A 19759-nucleotide genomic window follows, 5' to 3' on the forward strand; every position below is an offset into this window, starting at 1 on the left:
TGTCGAATTAGAAATGTAGAGAAGTGTAAGACTCAATTCCAATCTTCAAATGCTTAGTAAACACATATAGGACCTAGTGGCCCTCCAGAACAGAGAACTTTCCACGGGAGACGTCAGTGTGGGACCAAGGTGACTCTCAACTTGCCAATAGGCGAAAGGAATCCTTGTGATATCGCTGGGCCTTAGATGAGTGGGGATGAAAAGGATGGCAGTGCAGGTCATGGGGACCATCTGAGCACAGGTGTGGAGCTGGAACTATAACTAGGTCCAGTTGGGTTGGAATACAATAATCATTGGGTTGTGCTTCTTGCCCTGTTCAGAAAAGGGTACTTGGTCACTAGGATGAAGCCTGGGCAGCAAACTCTAGAACATCAAATCCTTGACTATCACGAAGTTTACAAAGGGATGCATCATCAAAGACAAAGAAGGCATGCAGTGTGGTGATGAAGACTGAAGATTCATCCTTTACCTGTGCGACCTTAGGCAAGTTATTTAACCTTTGTGAAGCTCAGCTTCCTCTCTTGTTAAGTATGTGTGCTCAGTCGCTTCAGTTGTGTCTGACTTTTTGCAATCCTATGGACTGTAGCCCGCCAGGCTCCTCTGTCCTTGGGATTCTCCAGGCAAGAATACCCGAGTGGGTTACCATGCCCTCCTCCTCCAGGTCTCCTGTGGCTCCTGCACTGCAGGCAGATTCTTTACTGCTGAGCCACTAGAGAAGTCTGTTAGGGGCTAAGTCTACCTGAGAAGCTGCAGGGTGGTTTGAGTGACATACCTGAGACAGTACCCGACTTAGAGAATACGGAATACATGTTGGGCAGCGTTATTCCCCCTCCCAAACTTTCCAAAGGCCTCAGTCCATCTAATTAGAGATGCTGGAGTTGAGGGACCTCACCCAGCCTCTCGTCCACACCCCTCACTTCCCCAGGAGGCTGCCGAGCTCAGCCAGGACTAGACCTCGGGCTTCGTCACCGGCGGCTCCTCTGTGCCTGAGAGCAGATGGTAAGGAGAGCAGACAAAGCCAGGCAGGAGAAGCAGCAACTTGCTCTTGAGCGGGCTGGCAGCCCCCCTCTCCCCTCCCAGCCTCACCCTGGGCTGGGAGCGCGTGCTGGGAAGAGGATTAAATCAATGCCAATTCACATCTCTCCAGAAGCTGGCTCCCTGATCCGAACTAATAAGCAAATCATTAGAGAATTAGGGCTGGGGAGGGCTCAACGCAGTGCTCCTTAACTCCAGGCTGTAAGACAAGCGTAAAAGCCCCAGCCCCCTTCCTTAGCGACCTCAAACTGCTCACATCGAGATCTTCTGTGTGAAAGCACCAATCAAGCTCTCCCTCTGCTCCAACCTGGCCAAACCCGACTCTTTGGGGACCACCGAGGACAGCCAGCACCTTTCTTTTGCTCTGAATGCGGGTTACCAGACCCTGTGCCGCAAAACCTCCCCTCTCCCACCACTGCTGTCTCTGGGTCTCCAGGTCTTCAGGGCCCGGCCTGCTAAGATGTGCTCCCCGCTCCCCCGCCCTGGGCACGAACTTGGCCCCCTTGCTTATTTCCCGGCGAAAGCCCATTATCTCTCATTTACATCTAAACTAGCTTTTCATACTATTTTAAAGACTGCTCCTCCCCTTCTGTAATCTCCCTGCGAATGAATTAAAAGTTGATTCTTGAAACGCACAAATCTTGGGGGCAGTTTCTTTTTCCTTCTTATTTAAATCATATGCTGTTTTGGACTAACCCTTTTATTTCCTCCCAATTATGATTTCTGGTGTGTTTTCCAGAGCTTTACAACATGGCATCTGATTATACACAAAGCTTCAGAATAAAGCCCTGTTTTTCCCTTCATTAACGACACAAAGGATGGCTGTGTGATCCACACAGCACTTTGTGATTTAATGCAGCTTTAGAGTCTAAATCGCACCCGGCTTGGGCAAAGCAGATTTGGGAGTGAATCAACGCATTTTCTTGCTGCCAGGAGCTCCCTTGCAGATTCCAGCAAATTCTTTCACCACACGGAATTAGCATTTGATTAAGCTCTGCAGACACGTTCAAACTTTTACCACGGAGCGCCGGCAGGGCTGCGGTAATCTCCTGAGGTGGGGTGGGGTGGGGGGGGCACCGAGAGCCACCGCCGCTACTTCCCCGCTCCTGCCCCTGCCCCCAACGGCTGCACTCGGCAAAAAGTCGTGGGAGTGGTGGGTGATGGATGGCAGATGAGAGAGGGGGTGCCAGAAAATGTGAAGGCTCCAAGGGAGCAGGGTGGGGGGCTGATAGGAAGGAACATCAGATGCGTACTTGGGTCGCAACTCCCTTTCTGCCCCAAACTGGCACAAGACAGGCTCCCTCAGCCAGCGGGCTCACCATGAAGGCACTTTGCCTTTATTATGATGCAGGGTATTGTGATCTTGCACTCGCCCCCGGTCCGAGGGAGGGAGAAGTTCTTTCTGGGGATCCTCCCCAGCCCTGCGGTCTTGTCCGCGGGGTTTGGTGCCCCCTCCCCCCACCCCCACCTCTCGAGCCACCTCCATCCAGACAACCTCATGATTCACTTCCAGGAGAGCTGCGAGTTATGCCTCCCAACAGTCCAGGTTTAAAATCTCGTCCGTTTCCATTATGCAAATGCAACAAGCGGAAGTTTATCAAACTGGGGCTTTGTACCTAGAAAGGGGGCTTGCCAGCATGGGGGGGTGCCCATAAAGGCTTTATTGCCACAACTTTGGGGTGATTGCTTCACTCACAAATGCCAGGAGCACGATTGAATTATGCAGGTCTTCCCAAACAGGTGGCCATAAAAACTTTACAGCCTCCCACACCATCACATATTTTGTTTATGCCTCTTAGATGTCTTATTTTGTTAGAGTTTTTTTTTTTTTCCTTTTGGGCCCTTCTGTTACTATGGAAACGAGAGTTGGTGGAGGTGGTTCCAGGATACCTGTTAAGGGAAATACAAGGTAAGTCAGTCATCTTTGGGGTGCTTCAATTTAACTTGTTTGAAGAAATAACCATGGTTCTGGGAGGAGGGGAGCCAATTAGCTCTATAACATCACAACCATCGCAGAACCCCACAGCATCTCTGGAGGGAAGGAAAGGAATGTGTGGAAAGAAACCCATTTTACAGATGGTGAAACAGAGGTATCAAAGGCACCTTTCTGCCAGTAGAGTAGCAAGTTGGCCGCATGGGAAGAGAAGAAAAAGAGCCAAAAGAGTGTGTCGTCTGGGTGCCTGTTTGTCCATGGTTCTCCATAAACCAAAGTTAATGGCTTGTTTTTGGTAACCTGAAGTCAGGCTGCAGGGACATCTACTGGCCAAAGTGTCACTGGACAAAGCAGTTTTTTTTTTTTTTTTTCTGTTGCTGGCCACCGCTGGGCCAGGAGATGGAGGTCCTTCTATTTATAGTGAGAGGCTTGTGGATGGTGTGGCTGGGGAAGTGGGTTGCACAGCCCCTTCTGAGTGTGGTGTGGAAGACAGGTCCAGCCAGCAGGGTCCAGAACTAAAGGCTCAGAAAGTCCAGATTCCAGGTACTCTGGATGCCCTTTCAGTTTCAGGAGTGAGAGGAGACCTCTGAGGTGGCTCTCGGGGTTCCTGTTGCCAATGAGACAAGGTTCTCTGATTTGGGCATCTGGTCTGCTCTCTCCTTTGGGAGGGGTTGGGACTCCCACTCCTTATGGAAGAGGGGCTAAAGAAGGCAGGTAAGAGAGTTAGGAAGACTGTGAGAGACTCCCACTAAAACCATTAGCAACAGCAGAAAGGAGGATCCCCTGCAGAGAAAATTTTCCTTGGGGTGCCCTTGCATGAACAATGGTGTTCCCTCATCAGAATGAGAAAGCTAGTCCAAGAGGTTATTGGAAATGGGGAGGAAGACCTGGCCTTCACAAATTCTCGTGAACCTAAATAAGTTCCATACTGAGTCTTGGTTTACCCTCTTAGCAGAAAAAAAAAAAAAAAAGTAATACCTGTCCTGGCTCCTTCCCTCAGGAATATGTCATGAGTGGAAGTGTGATAAGCAGGGCTTCCCTGGTGGCTCAGCAGTAAAGATTCCGCCTGCACTGCAAAAGACTTGAAGGAGATGCTTGTTCAATCCCTGGATTGGGAAGATTCCCTGGAGAAGGAAATGGCAACCAGCTCCAGTATTCTTGCTTGGAAATTCCCGTGGACAGAGGAGACTGGTGGGCTACAGTCCATGGGGTTGCAAAGAGTTAGACACAACAGAGCTACTAAACAACAACACTCAACTAGGTGTTCCTGTCCTGACAAACCCTTTGCCCAGAGATGTCCTCCTCATGGAAGTCTCAACCCCTGGGGGGCTCAGGCCAACTATCCCAGAGTCCTTTGCGTCAGTGCTACTCTAAGAGTAGTCCACAGATCACTGCCAACTGGGGAAAGATTTTTTAACCTAAGTGACAGAAACTGAGAACAAGAATTTTGAAACTTAACACAATGACAAAGTAATTTTACATTGGTTGAATCCAAATACTAAAACTTGGGGCTTTTTAAATTTCATTCCCCCGCCCCCCCCACATACTTCATTTTTGTTGTATTTTAGCAAAGATTTGTCCGTGACTGATTGGGAAAACAAACAAATAAAAAATAACTGGTGCCTCACCACAGATAGTTTGAGAAGCTTGGCTCTGTGGGGTCCACTGGCCACCCTCCTACAGCATCTTCCTGCTGGGAGATCACAAGAGGATGTGTGTAGCTGCTTTCTCAGTAAATTAAATTATGAATTATGGACAGAGAGCCCTGCTCCACGCCAGCGGCTGTGCTGATGATGGCTTGCATAGGACATCCATCCGGCTGTTGGTGTGTATGCTTGGGCCTCCCGGCTGTCTCAGTCTTGCCTGCCACGCCTGCCTCCTGGGCGGACCCCCTGAGACCCGTCTCCCCATCAATCTTCCCACGCTTTGAAAGTATGCAAAACAAGCCCTTCCTTCAGCCCCCCCTTTTCTTTTCGTCCTAAGTGAACCTGAGCGCATCACAGAAGCTATCGAACAGGCAAATGAGATTTCATGATCTAGTTCATTAGGCTGTGAATCCCTGGGCCCCGCCATCCACAGAGACGCTGCTGTTGCTTCTGTCTCCATGGGGACCTACTCTCTTTGTTATACCCATTAGTGCGGTCTGCCTCCCCCAGGTGCCTCACCAGGGTCTGTCTCATTTACACCCCTGGTGCAGCCCTCCCGTTTCTCTGGGTTGAAAAAACAACCTGGGGATAATTTGGTGTTGGAGGGGAGTTGGGGTTTTATATATTTTGGCAAATGACCTCAGCTTCACTTTTCTCATCTGCATGATGCATATAATAATGGCCATGTAATACAAGTGAAATTGTTAGGAATACTTCCTAGGATCATAGTAAGGGCTTAAAAGTATTGGTTATTAATATCTGGCTATATTGTTTTCTAATGTTTGTGGTCTTGGGAAATTCAAGCTATATCTTCTGTTTTCTGGTCTGTAGTATGTGGATTACAAGGATCTCCTTTATACTCTTGTCGTGAGGATTACATGAAATGATGCTAGGGTTAGAATACCCCTGTGAGTTCCCAGCATTTCCCCTCTGCCTCTGCCTCAGGAGGGTGATGTCTTCTGGCTTTTTCTGTCCTGTCTTTCCAGACTTACCCTTCTCTGGGAGGGCACATTCCTCTCTGGTCCCCCGTTCCCATCTTAACCCAGTGACTCACTTTAGTGGGCTGACTTGAGGGCATTTTGTCCAGGCAAGAGGGGTGCATTCTCCCAGGGCAGGATGGAAAGAAAGTGCTCGTCAGGTATTTAACAAACGCAGGCCAGGTCAGGAGACGCCAGCTACTAATTCCAGTGAATACACCATCTCACCACCTACGAAATTCAGCTTTTGCTTTCTTCTATGCTTTTTTAAAAAATTGACCTCACCTCCAAGATTGCCTAGAGCCAGTTTATTTTTAAACAATACGGACAGTTGCTTTTACTTGATGTTACTATTTTTATAAATCGTGTTTCTCTCTCTCTCTCTCTCTTTTTTTTTTCCTGGCAGAACATTCCTTACAATCTTTCACCTTAGCCAGCCTGCCTGGGTGATTCAAACATTTTAAAATAATGAAGTAAATACTATGCTGAAGAAGAGTAGCAATAAATCAAGCCATTATATTAATTATTGTCATGATTGGAGTTCTCTAGAGCTGAAAGGCAATATAGATGACACATATTTTAACACCTATTTAATGTCAAACTTAGCACTTTTAAATCTGCTCTGCATTTTGACTCTTTCCTCTACAAAGTTGCCCATGCCGATGATAATTATAGAAAACCCAAATGAGAACTATCTGCTGCTGCTGCTGCTGCTAAGTCGCTTCAGTCATGTCCAACCCTGTGCAACCCCATGGACGGCACCCCACCAGGCTCCCCCGTCCCTGGGATTCTCCAGGCAAGAACACTGGAGTGGGTTGCCATTTCCTTCTCTAATGCATGAAAGTGAAAAGTGAAAGTGAAGTCGCTCAGTTGTGTCCGACTCTTAGCGACCCCATGGACTGCAGCCTAGAGAACTATCTGCTACTACTGCTAAGTCGCTTCAGTCGTGTCTGACTCTGTGCGACCCCATAGATGGCAGCCCACCAGGCTCCACCATCCCTGGGATTTTCCAGGCAAGAACACTGGAGTGCGTTGCCATTTCCTTCTCCAATGCAGGAAAGTGAAAGTGAAGTCGCTCAGTAAGTGTCCGACTCTTTGCGACCCCATAGACTGCAGCTACCAGCTGCTAAATGCTAAGCTCACAGTGGGATACCAGCTGGTATGTGCTCCATGGTGTGTGAGAGGCTAGTGGTAAGTGGCTACTGCTTAGGCCCCACCTCTATGCCCCAACATTCATTGCAACTGCTGCCTTACTTCTGTGATGTTTGGACACTTTTGACCACATTTGGGGTGTTCTAGGTACCAGGACTGCAAACCAAACTATTTTCAAACGTAGTAGCCTAAAACAAACACTTATTATACTCACAGATTCTTTGAGTCAGGAATTCTGACAGAGCATAGCAGAAATAACTTGTCCTTGCTTCATAATGTCTGGAGCCTGAGCTAGACGACTGAAAGACTGGGGGCCGGAATCTTCTGGAAGCCTGTGCATTCATGTGTCTGGCGGTTGATGCTGGCTGTCAGTTGAGATCTTAGCTGGCTGTGGCCTCTCCGTGTAGCCTGGGCTTCCTTACAACAAGGACCAGTGTCCCCAAAAGAGCCAAGTAGAAGCTGTATCTTTTTAGGACCTAACCACAGAAGTCACATAATGTCACTTCTGCAGGACACAGTTGATAAGAGTAGTCATGGAACACAGACTCCACCTCTGATGGGAAGTGCAAGGTACTGGGAGAATACATGGGACCATAATATGGGCATCTTTTGCAAATATAATCAACCACACTGGGACTGTCCTTGGTGAGGTCCTGTCCTGTCCTCTGGTTGAGAGCTGTTGGTCATCCTCTTCTGGCGGAAAGGAATGGAGACTTGAGTGATTGCTTTGGTAACCAACAGTGGTAGAAATATGGATCTCAACCACACACTACCAGAATGGTATTTATAGACTCGATTTGGATTAGGGCATGTCCCTGCTGGTCCTCCAATAAGATCACATTCCTATCCAGAGAGTTTCGCTGGTAGCTCAGAAGGTAAAGAATCTGTCTGCAGTGCAGACCTGGTTTGATCCCTGGGTGGGGAAGATCCTCTGGAGAAGGGAATGGCAACCCACTCTGGTATTCTTGCCTGGAGAATCCCATGGAGAGAGGAGCCTGGTGGGCTATAGTCCATGGAGTCACAAAGAGTCAGACACAACTGAGCGACTAACACTTTCACTGCTGGATTAGTCAATTTAGGTAGCTGTAACATGAACCGTGTGACTTATAAACAACAGAAATTTCTTTCTCACAGTTCTGAAGGCTGGAAGTCAAAGATCAGAGTGTCAGCATGGTTGGGTTCTGGGGAGGGCCATTTTCTGGGCTGCAGACTGACAGTTTCTCCTTGTATCTTCACATGGTGAGGGAGGGCAAGCTAGTTCTCTGGTCTCTTCTTGTAAGGGCTTTGAATAAAACATCACCTCTACAAGATGGTGCCTCAACTTAGAACACTTTTCCACTAAGCCCTTCCCTCGCTTAGATATTCAGTTCCCAAGCTCTAAAGGATCTAGCTCCTTGAACATCCTAAAGTCAGCCATTATTCCTCAAGAGTATTCTCCGTGTCAGAATACCCAGGCCAGAAGAGGCTGGCAGCCTCAGCCGCAGCCCAAGTCAGAACCAGCCCATCTTCTATGACTTTTTAGAACAGTGCAGTTCAATGGAAATAAAAAAAAATGAACCACAAATGCAAGCCATGTAAGTACTGTAAAATTTTCTAATTGCACCGTTAGAGTAAAAAGAAACAGTGAAATTAATTTTATTAATATATTGAATCTGCTATATCCAAAATATACTCTGTTCTTTTTTCACACTGAGTCTTCTGTGTATTTTACACTTATAACTCATCTCCAGTAGGACTAGCCTCATTTCAGATGCTCAATAGCCACACATGGCTATTGGCCAGGGTATCAGACAGTGCAGATATAGGACATTTCAATCATCATATAAACTTTTACTGGACAGTCCTGGTCTCGAGTACGTTTGCTATATCTGAAAGATGGAAGGAATATAATCCCAGATGTACTTGAGTTTCACATACCAGAGTTGTCCCTAAAAACTTGAGTTTTGCAGAATTTTGCAGAATTAAATGATACTTAAACACACGGAGAAGGCTGATTATATATTTAAAAGGAAATCAAAGGGACTTCACTGGCAGTCCAGTAGTTAAGACTCTGCACTTTCAATGCTGTGGGTGTGGGTTTGATCCCTGGTCTGGGAACTAGGATCCCACATGCTAAAATCCCACGTGACCTGTGGCATGGCCAAATAAAAGAAAAGAAAATCAAAGTCAATTAAACATTTTTTTAAATTGGAAAGAATTTCCAACTTAACAGAGACATTGCAAGAATGATTATAGCGCAAAGAACAACCACACACCATTTATCTCTATTCACCTGTTTTTAACATTTTAAATCTTACCACATATGCTTTATCACTTGTGTACCCTCTCCCTCTGTATCAGTCACTCCACACACACACACATATATAATTTTTTCTGTACACTTTGAGGGTAGGTTGCATCCATCACAGCACTTTGCTCTGAAATATGTCAGTATTTCTTAAGAATAAGAATATTTTCTTATATAACCACAGGAGAGTAAAGTTACCAACTTCAGTAAATTTATCAATATGATCTTTTTACCTAATCTACCATTCATAGTCTCATTTTATCAACTGGCCCAATCATGTTTCTAATAGCATTTGCCTCTCTGGGATAGAGTCTAGTCCAGGATCAGATATTGCATTGAATTACTGCATCTCTCTCTACTCCTATGTGGAACATTTCCAGGCCAATTATTTTCAAGTGAAGAATTCTTTATGAAATGAGGCTCCTTTTCCTCCCACCTCCAACTTATTTATTCTGTAAATTTAGATTTTTAAAGGATTGGGTTTTCTTAAGACAGAACACTGTTGTTTTACCAAGGTGGGTATGAGACAAGAGGCCTGCCCAAAGCCCTAAGCTGTCTTCTCTAGTTTGGGGGTCAGGCCTCAAACTTCAGTTCTGAGAAGGGACCTCATCAATCCAGCCCTTCCTAATCTGGGAGACTGTTCTCAGAGTGGATCACCTGCCTGAGGGATGGGGGCACAACAGTCCCATGTATTTCACCAGCTCCCGAGGCCATGCGGCTGGCTGATCCATCCTCCCCTCTTCCCTTGCCTTTTTGGGGACTTTTCTGTACACGCCAGCGAGCCCACCAGGAAGGCAGGCAATGGCTGGCTGGAACACTGACTTTCCCACTCTGTGATTTAAGACTTGGCTCCTCCACAAGTTCGCATAACCTTTCTTGACTGTCTAGATTGCAAAACCAGGCCAGATTTCCCTACACTCCCGGGAGACCTACACAAGTCCTCTCGTTTGCTCAATTGCAGCAATAGACAGATCACAATGGAAGGAAACACTAAATTAACTATCACAGTCATTAATATGACCTGCGTGGTGGCAGCGACGGCGTTGGGGGAATCACAGGTCCGATGGTTATAACATATTGGTGATGGGGCTGCCCCCATTGGCTCCTCTGCGGGCCTTGAACTTGCTGGAAAAGATCAGGCCTGCACACAGGGCCCCGTAGCTATGGCAACGGGCTCTCGCTCAGCAAAACACATAAAGATGATTCATTTTGTTTTCCTTTCCTTTCTTTCCACCCAAATTTTCATGAGGGTGGGAATCTATTTTTAATTTTTTTCCTTGGGGGAGAGGCTATTTTTAATTTTGTTACCTCCCTCCTGGGGGCCTGCCAGGTTTAGATGTGGATGACCAAGGGAGGTGGGCCACACCAGGCCTGAAGTCCTAGAACTTTTCTGGGTTCTGGGGAGGCAGTGGGGTGGGGGAAATGGGAAGGTGTTGTCTGGGATGGAGTGGCCTTGGTGTTAAAGCTGGGACCTCACGTCTTGGAATAGCACTCAGACTCTTCCCCTCATTGGTCTGTCCAGCTCTCTGCTGGAGGAAGTGCCCTCATGTTATCATTTGCGGTTCTCATAATGAGTTTGCCTCAGAAAATCAAACTCTTTTCTGCTTTGATAGGTGCTTTCACATCCATTTTCTTATTTGAGCTTTGAGGTGGCTACATGGCACAGAGACCCCATGTGCCCACCTTCTCAGGGATCCTCTTTCCTGGCATAGTGCATTTCCTTCAATTATGAATGTAGGTAACAAACCATGGTGGTATTAGTGGTCCCTGAGACCTTGTCTCCAGTAGAAATCATAGACATTTCATATCATATTACCATTGTTACCCATATCACAAAATATCATTTTCATGTATCACTTCTTAGAAATTGCACCAGTTATTAGATCTGCCACTCTATCTTATTAATTACTGTGTTAATGAAGAGGCATATATATCATATATCACAACTGTGGTTTTTTTTTTATTTTGATAACTACATTTCAATGTAATTGGTTTTCTTTATAATTTTATTTTATGCATTTATAAGCCTTTTTCTGAGAAGCACCCCTTAGATTTCACCAGACTGCCAAAGGAGCATCATGACCCTGACACCATGACCCTGACACCATGACCCTGATGTGAATGAGTGACAAATCATTTACTGGGCTGTGCCAGAGACATTTAGGAGGTGTCTGTTCAGGCATCTAGCATTCCCTCCTCTGACTGATCCACCAGGCAGGATGGCATAGTATCTCATTGTATGAATGGAGAACTGAAGCTCACATGTGACACTGAGATTCAAATCTTGTCTTCTTAACCTCAGTCCAGGGCGCTTTCAGACATCCCATATGGTCCTATCTTTTCTGTAGCTCAGCCTCAGAATGCTTCTGTGTAAAGATGGTGTGGTGAACAATCTTCCTCAGCCTAAGTGTTTGTCAGCTTTTCCTGCCCATGAGTAAAGCTTGTTGAACAGAGTTCCAGAACCTTCTATGGGGATAGGCATAGTCTATGTCTGCACTGTCTAAAATGGCAGCCATTAGCCACACGTAGCTACTGAGTGCTTGAAATTGTCTTAGTGGACTGACAATCTGAATTTTTAATTTTATTTTGTTTTAATTAATTAAAATAATTCATGACTAGTATACCAGAGAGGGTAGCCCTAGGGCAGAGTTCTTTAACCTTTAGCGGGCATCAGAATCAAGTGCAAGGCTGCTTAAAGCACAGAGCGCTGGGTACCCCCAGAGTTTCTACTCCCATAGCTCCAAGGTGGGCCCAGCTGATGCTGACGTTGCCAGTCCATTCTCAGCCTCAACACTGTGGCCATGCGGGGCCAGGTACATTTTTTGTTGTGAGAACTGTCTTGTGTATTGTAGATTGTTTAGTAGCATCCTGGTCTCTACCTACTCCATGCCATAGCACCCATACCTCCCCACCATCAGCCGTGATAACCACATGTGTCTCCAGACATGGTCAATGTCCCCTGGGGAGCAAAATCCCCCCCTACTCCTCAGTTGAGAACCACTACTCCAGACATATACAAAAAACTTTTTTTTTAACCAGAGTTTTTTTTTAACATTAAAAAAAACCATCTTGAATTTAAATCTGAACTGAATCTCTCTTTACATTTGCTCTAAAAGTGCCCCCAAAACTTACTATGTTTCAGCAACATACCAGCCTAGGTTGGATTTCTTTTTTTTCCATAAAAAATAATCAGTGGGTCTGTGGCTGGGTATTCACTGGGCGGGAAATGTTTGGGCTGTCCTCACTTTTCCCTTCTTCTTTCCTTCCCCCGTGGTTGCTCAGAGGTTAAAGTGTCAGCCTGCAATACAGGAGACCCGGGTTTGATCCCTGGGTTGGGAAGATCCACTGGAGAAGGAAATGGCAACCCACTCCAGGATTCTTGCCTGGAGAATCCCATGGACAGAGAAGCCTGGTGGGCTACAGTCCATGGGGTCGCAAAGAGTCGGACACGACTGAGCAACTTCACTTCCTTACTCACTTTCTTCCTTCCCCCCACCTATTTTCTCCCTCCTAGTCTTTCTCCTTTCCTTCCCAGTCTTCCTTTCTCTCTTCCAAGCTCTTCCCTAGTACCTCTCTGGGCTTCTGGTCCCCATCTTTATCGCTTCTGTCCATTTCTCTTCACAGCCCAAGCCACTCTGCCTCCCTCCCTGCCTTCCCCTACTCCGCCACATCCCTCCTCACCCCACCGCACAGATTTCCCAGTCCCCTGTGCTGTTCATTTTCTATCGCTGTTGTCTCTGTCGCCTCTGGCTCTGTTTCCCGCTTTTCCCTCTTTTATCTGCAGTCTGTGTTTGTCTTGGCCTGGCTAAGTTTGGCCTCTGGCCCCAGACAGTCTCTGCTCCGTCTCTGCACCCGCTCCCTGCCCCCACCAGCCGCATCAGCTAGCAGCGGGCGGCTCCCGTGGAGCACTAAAGTGTGACAAGGATTGGGACGATAAAGACGTATAGATAAGAAAAGCGAATGGGATAGCTTTCCTCAGCCCAATGCCATAATCCCCGTTATGCCACCCGATCCGGAAAGTGCCAAGGATTTAGTCGGTGCTTCTTTTAAGTTAAGCATTTCAAAAGTGTCATCATTGTGGTTACAGAGAGTAAGGAGCAATTTATGTTGGTGGGACCACCTCATATGGCATTTGTCCTGTGGAGAAGTCAAACATGTCAGAGGCTGACATTCTCATATGGAGGTGACATTAAACAAACAAGGTGGCGGGGAACTCTTTAAGTCACCTGAAATTTTGTGAGCAGTCAATCAATAGTTCTGACAAGCTGGGGCCACACTTGCCCGTGACCACTGGGTTTTGCTTCTCACACCGCACACTTGACAGGAACTGTGCCGCTAATTTGGGACACTAAGCCTGTCTCTCTACCCTGACTTTTCCCCACTGATAGTGCATTTTGAAAAAAAATGACCTTTGAAAAGACCCAGGCTGATGACGATTTCTACCGACCACTAAGTAGGTGGGATTACTTGGAAATATCAGATTGTTGACTAATCCTTTCTGTTTTCAGCAGCCTGTTTGAGCTGGTGGCAGAGGCAGTATCTTACCCAAGCTGAGTCTCACTCTATTTAAATCCTTATTTATGAACGTAAAGACAGGGGCTGGAGGGGCCCAGGTGAGGCTGGTTCCCAAAGGAAAACCACAAGGCTATTGTAAATTCCTTGAACAAGATGCAAGGTCGACTGCGCTTCATTCCACAGCAAGAGATAACACTTCAAATCCAAGTGCTCCCGGAAGGGAGGGAAGACCTGGGCTTCAGTTCATGCTAAGTTGTAAATCACTAATATTGGAAAGTTTTTCTCAACCAGGTTTTGATTGAGGAAGGAAGGCCAGCGTGATGGTTCTGGCTGACCAAGGGTGGGGAGTCATGTTGGGAGAGAGAGCCTCACTTCTTCGGCCATGGGAGAGAGGCTGGCACAAAGCTGGGGTCCTCTCTGGGGTGAATACCGGCTCAGGAAAACCACAGGAGCCATTCCTTCACGTGGACCCAACTATGGTGAGTAGCATTCTGCTTTCATCATTGAAATTGAGAACATAAGCCTCGGATGCAGCAGCCAGGAGGGCCCGATGAAGAAGTGAAACAGCCTAAGCCAGGGCTGGGGAGGGGTGCTAGGGAGCAGACAGGAAGCCAGGGACCGGCAGGGAGAAAGATGGCAGAATGAACCCTTGAGGACAGTAGTAAGACAAAGGTTTTGTGGACCAGGTGGCGGTCTCAAAGTACTAGAAGATTGGAAGGACCCTCAGAGGTCTCTCTATTGTCAAGTGTCCTCCACGATAAACCTGCGAAGAGATTTATTGTTTTCTACTTGAATATTTTAGCAAAGAGAAACTCATGACTTCTGAAAACTGTCCAATCCCAGACAGTTCTGATGGAGGGATTTATCTCTCTAGTTTCTCTCAACCAGTCTTAGGATTCTAAGTGTGATGAAGAGTAAATCCACCCCCTGTTTCATGTGACAGCTTATCACATGTTTGGTGGCTACCTTTACATTCTCCACGCAACTCCTTATTTTCAGCATAAATGATACCAGTGTTATCAATTGCTCTTTATAGCCCATGTCCTTGTGACCCTTCATGGTTCCTGCTGCCTTCTTATAGATTCATTCTAATTTGTCAAAATCCCTCATCAAGTATGACTCTCAGAACTGCATACAGTTCTTATTTCAGTTAGCTAGTGCTGTGTAACAACCAACCCCCAAAATCCCATCTGCGTACAACAATAAGCACTTATTTAGCTCATGAGTCTCTGGAGCAGCTGGAGCCCAGCTTATTGAGGCTGGGCTTGTGGGGACAATCTTGCCAATCTTGACTGGACTCATATTTCTGGGGTCAACTGATTTAAGCTAGGCTTAGCTGGGGCCATTCAGTCCATGTCATATGTTTCTCATCTCCTCCTAGGACCAGAACATTCTTCTCATGGAGATGGCAGATACATAAGAACAAGCCCGGTTGTACAAGTGTGCCCCACTCCTGAGTTACTGCTTTGCTGTGGCCATCTGGTTTCCAAGGTCCTGCTGGATGGGTCAGCACACCAAATTACAAGATGCTAGATTTTGCCTGGAGTATAAGGATACTGTTTGCATGAGTCTTCTTCTGGAATCAACAGTCAAACATGCCCAACATGCTAGTAATCAGAATGAGTTTTATTTCAATTGTTTATAACTGTAATTATACTTAACAAATACCTGTTTATCCCCCAGGAGTTAGCAAATGGGCCCTCACCCAAGTCTAATAGCGGATGGGGGATTAGGGAATGAAGGAATGTTAGTACAAATTTCACAATCACTGAGTTAGGTGTATAACATCTTTTATTTCTATGAGATTCAACTGAAATTGGCCTGGCACTCCATTCTACCAAATTGCAGAAAACTTGACCTATACCTCCACATAAATAGAGTCAGAGATTGTAAAAATCTCACCCAGTTCAGGGTCTTGCCCCCAATTTCCAGTGCTTCTAAGCTCTGGTGGGCTGGTGGTGGTCCAGGCCTGGGAGTGCGGTCTCTTGTATGAGATTGATTTCTGTCCTGCCCTGCTTTTTGGCCCAGATGTGGGCTTGATGCTTATTTGGTCTTTAGCACCCACCATACTGCCTATGCCTGGAAAACACCTGTATCCAGCTCACAAGGTATATGCTATTACCTGGCTGCTGCCTAGTCTGGCTGTGGAACCACTCCACACCTTTGTAGTCTCCTCTCAGCCACTCTGGACCAAGCTAAGCTGTGATCACCTCTCTGAGATCCTTCTCATTTCAAGCCCCAAGACAAGCTACCAATGCCCCTTGGGCATTGTCTTGGCTTGACCAAGAGCTCCTTTGAAAGGTGCTTCTGCTTAGGGATTCACCCAAACTCATCTGCCCTTTCCTCTGGAATTCTTCTTGTCCTGGCCCAGGGACCAGCCAGGCTTAGTTGGGGATGGGCTAGGGGGTTCCTTTGTGTGGTGGACTCACCAGCATCTGAGCATCTAAGCTTGAATCACCTCCTCTCTAATTCTGTCCTCTGCCCAGCTGGCCTATCCTTGATCTACTTTGAGATTCTTTCTTGCTCTGTTATTTGCAGCTGCAGTGTCTGTTCCCGGCCCCTTAGCTTCTTATTCTCTTGACACTCAGAAACCTTTGCTCTCTCAAGAGCTCCGTGCTTGTCACTGAAAGCCCTGTCTTTCAAACTTTGGCCTCTGCTCTGAGTTTTCTAAAAATCTGTGCGGAAACTCAAATGACTTCTTTGTTTTCAGCTGTATTCTCAACCCTCCTTCCTTCCCCAACTCCATGAATGCCACTGACACCATGCACTGAAGGTTTGTACAGGCAAGAGGAAAAATGTAGGAAAGAAAATTCTGTTATTATTTCAAGACATTATACCATGGCAATGGGGTTCTTTTTTAGTTATCAACCAGAAGACCAAATCTCCAAAGAAAGTGGCTTGTGGGCGCTGCTTCTAGGTGGCCTCTGTTTATTGTACCCCTTTCTCTGTGCACATTATCAGGAAGAATCTGCTAGAAGACACCAGTGCTTTGCTGCCTTTCCTGTTTCTAATGTGTACATCACCTATGGTTGCTAGCACACATGAGAGCATAGCTCACGCTGGTGCTGCACTGGACAAGCTCTGAGTAATAGGCTGCATTCTTATTCTTACTTCTCACATGGCATTTGAAGAATTCAAAGTATTTAGGGTGAGGGGAGATTTTGATTAATGTGAATTTCTTTTTTTTTAATTGAAGTATAGTTGATTTACAATGCTGTGTTAGTTTCAGGTGTATAGCAAAGTGATTCAGTTACACACACACACACACACACACATATATACACACACACACATATATATATATACACATATATATACATACATACATATATATATATATATACATACTTTTTCAGATTCTTTTCCATTAAAGGTTATTGAATTGAATATAGTTCTTTGTGCTATACAGTAGGTCCTTGCTGTTTATCTATTTTACATATAGCAGTGTTGAATTTATTTCTAAATGAGGTCCTGCTTCCCCCCTTGACCCCATAATATATAGATTCCAAAAATGGCCACAGATGCTTCCCTCTCCATCAAGATGTAAAGACATTTTCTTCACTTCGTCACTCTGACCTTGGCTGTGTGATTTGCTTTAGCCAATGGGATTGACACAGTGCTTGTGCACTGGGGCTCACCCTCTCGTGGTCTTGAGGGCCCTGCCACCACCAGCATGTGAGTAAGCCCTGGGCTAGTCGGGCTGGATGACGGCAGACCTGTGGTTTAGTCACCTTTGTGACCTCGGCTGACCTGGTAGCTCACCACAGATTCATAAATAAACCGGCCTGAGACAAGCAGAACTGTTCCGTCAAGCCCAGCCCAAATTGCTAGTCCACTGATTCTTGAGCTGTGCTGTGCTTAGTCTCTCAGTTGTGTTCAGCTCTTTGTGACCCCCATGGACTGTAGCCCACTAGGCTCCTCTGTCCATGAAATTCTCCAGGAAAGAAGGCATGAGTGGGTTGCCATGCCCTCCTCCAGGAGATCTTCCCAACCCAGGGATTGAACCCAGGTCTCCCACATTGCAAGCGGATTCTTTACCAGCTGAGCAAACAGAGCAGTCCAAGAATTCTGGAGTAGGTAGCCTATCTCTTCTCCAGGGGAACTTCCCGACCCAGGAATTGAACCTGAGTCTCCTGCATTACAGGTGGATTCTTTACCAGCTGAGCTACCAGTTGAAGTCCCGATTCTTGAGCTAAATAAATGGCTATTGTTTTAAGCTACTGAGTTGTGGGGTAATTTGTTACACAGAAAAAGCTAACTGCTACAGGATACTAAACATAATGGAATGTTTTGTGAATTGGCATTTTGTAATTCTAGGGGTCATAGACTGAACACTGATTCTTTACAACTGTGGGTTTAAAAGACAGAGCCTAGATTTATACCTAGTCCAATATTATACCTTATTTGTTTTTCTAAAAAAAAAGAGCGAATCTACATATTATTAAGTTTAAAATGCAAATATTAGAATAGTATGCTAAGTATGATTCTATTAGATTAAATTTATGCTGTATGTATACACATGGAGATAGTGAAGGACAGGGAAGCCTGGCGTGCTATAGTCAATGGGGTCGCAAAGAGTCGGACATAACTTGGGGACTGAACGGCAACAATATACATGGAAAATTCTAAATGAACAATGAAGAAACTGTTAGTCGAAAATATCTCTGGGCCTAGGATAGGGATTGGAAGAAGGTTTTTTTGTTTATATTTTGAATTTTTTAGTATGATCACCTGCTAACTTTGTAATTTAAGATACTAAAATAAAAAAAATAGAAGTCCATCACCAAATGGTTCAAGAGTACCAGCCTGGCTCAAGAACTGTCTTGTTTCATTTGTACTTTTTTTTAGTTAAAAGCTCAGTGTCCAAAATACATCCCATTATTTCAGGATTTTCATCAGCGTAGGCGTCAGTGAATTGAGTTTTTAATCTGGTTAGCATTTGCCGCATGTCAAAAATACTGGCTTTAAAGAAAGAAAATGCTTATTTATTTAGTTTTGTATTAATTCCTCACCTACTTCCAAGAAATATTTGAAACTCCTAAGGTAACGTGTTAATTAAACGCTGTTAAGGCAGAATTTCTGGCTAAATAAAAGACCTTGTATTACCATAGCGCTACATTTGCAAGTTGGAAAAATAAAGCACCACAAAAATCTGACTTCTTTGAAGGTTCCCAGCTCAGACCCACTGAGTAGAGTTTGAATTAAGACTAGGATCGAATTAACAAAAAGATCCTACTGTATAGTACAGGATGTTCAATATCCTGTGATAAACTATAATGGAAAAGAATATGTAAAAGAACATATATGTGCTGTACTTAGTTGCTCAGTCGTGTCCAACTCTTTACGACCCCATGGACTGTAGCCCACTAGGCTCCTCTGCCCATGGGGATTCTCCAGGCAAGAATACTGGAGTGGGTTGCCATGCCCTCCTCCAGCGGATCTTCCAACGCAGGGGTCGAACCCAGGTCTCCCGCACTGCATGCCGATTCTTTACCGTCTGAGCCACCAGGAAAGCACATATATATATTCTTGGAGGAAGGCATGGCAACTCACTCCAGTATTCTTGCTTGGAGAAGCCCATGGACAGAGGACCTTGGTGGGCTACAGTCCATGGAGTTGCAAGGAGTGTGACATGACTAAAGTGACTTATCACACACACACACATATATATATCTGAATCACTTTGCTGTACAGCAGAAATTAACACAACACTGCAAATCAACTATACTTCAATAAAATTAATAATAATAATAAAGAGTAGAAAAGGAAAAAGACCCCTAAAATCAGGGTGTCTGAACGAGGAGATGAAGACCTTTCACCAGAATGAGTAAGACCCAGGCCTTAGATAGTTGGCATTCAGACACAAGGCTGGTTACTCAGTCCTGGTTGCCCATAGGCTGCAGTGACACCTTTGCTTTTGAGTCCCAGTTCCATCAAACCAATGCAGTAAAGAGCCCGAGGGAAACTCTGACTCTGAGTCCCTAGGGCTCTCCCTGGTTTTCCTGGGGTCCGTCTAACTACAGGACCATAAGGCATCAGTCATCATAAGATCACGCCATCAGCCTGCCTGTAACACACTTGCTGCAAAGACGCAGTGGGAAACTGACCTTCAGTTCAGGCCATGGAAAAATTCCAGGATCAGGGTTCAAGTGGATTTCTCACATACAATACATAGTGTGATGAGTGTCTTTGCTTAAGGTGCTTGGACACTATG

General features: G+C 45.7%; 1 long non-coding RNA gene across 1 annotated transcript; it reads left to right on the top strand.

Annotated features, from left to right (window-relative positions):
• Positions 1-12206: 12206 nt before the first annotated feature.
• Positions 12207-17762, top strand: LOC133243480 (uncharacterized). The gene is made up of 2 exons (XR_009735093.1): positions 12207-14024; positions 14927-17762. It is a non-coding gene; the product is annotated as an uncharacterized LOC133243480 (long non-coding RNA).
• The last annotated feature ends 1997 nt before the right edge of the window (positions 17763-19759 follow it).

The sequence above is a fragment of the Bos javanicus genome, chromosome X (genome assembly GCF_032452875.1).
Source record: "Bos javanicus breed banteng chromosome X, ARS-OSU_banteng_1.0, whole genome shotgun sequence".
Classification (NCBI taxonomy): domain Eukaryota; kingdom Metazoa; phylum Chordata; class Mammalia; order Artiodactyla; family Bovidae; genus Bos; species Bos javanicus.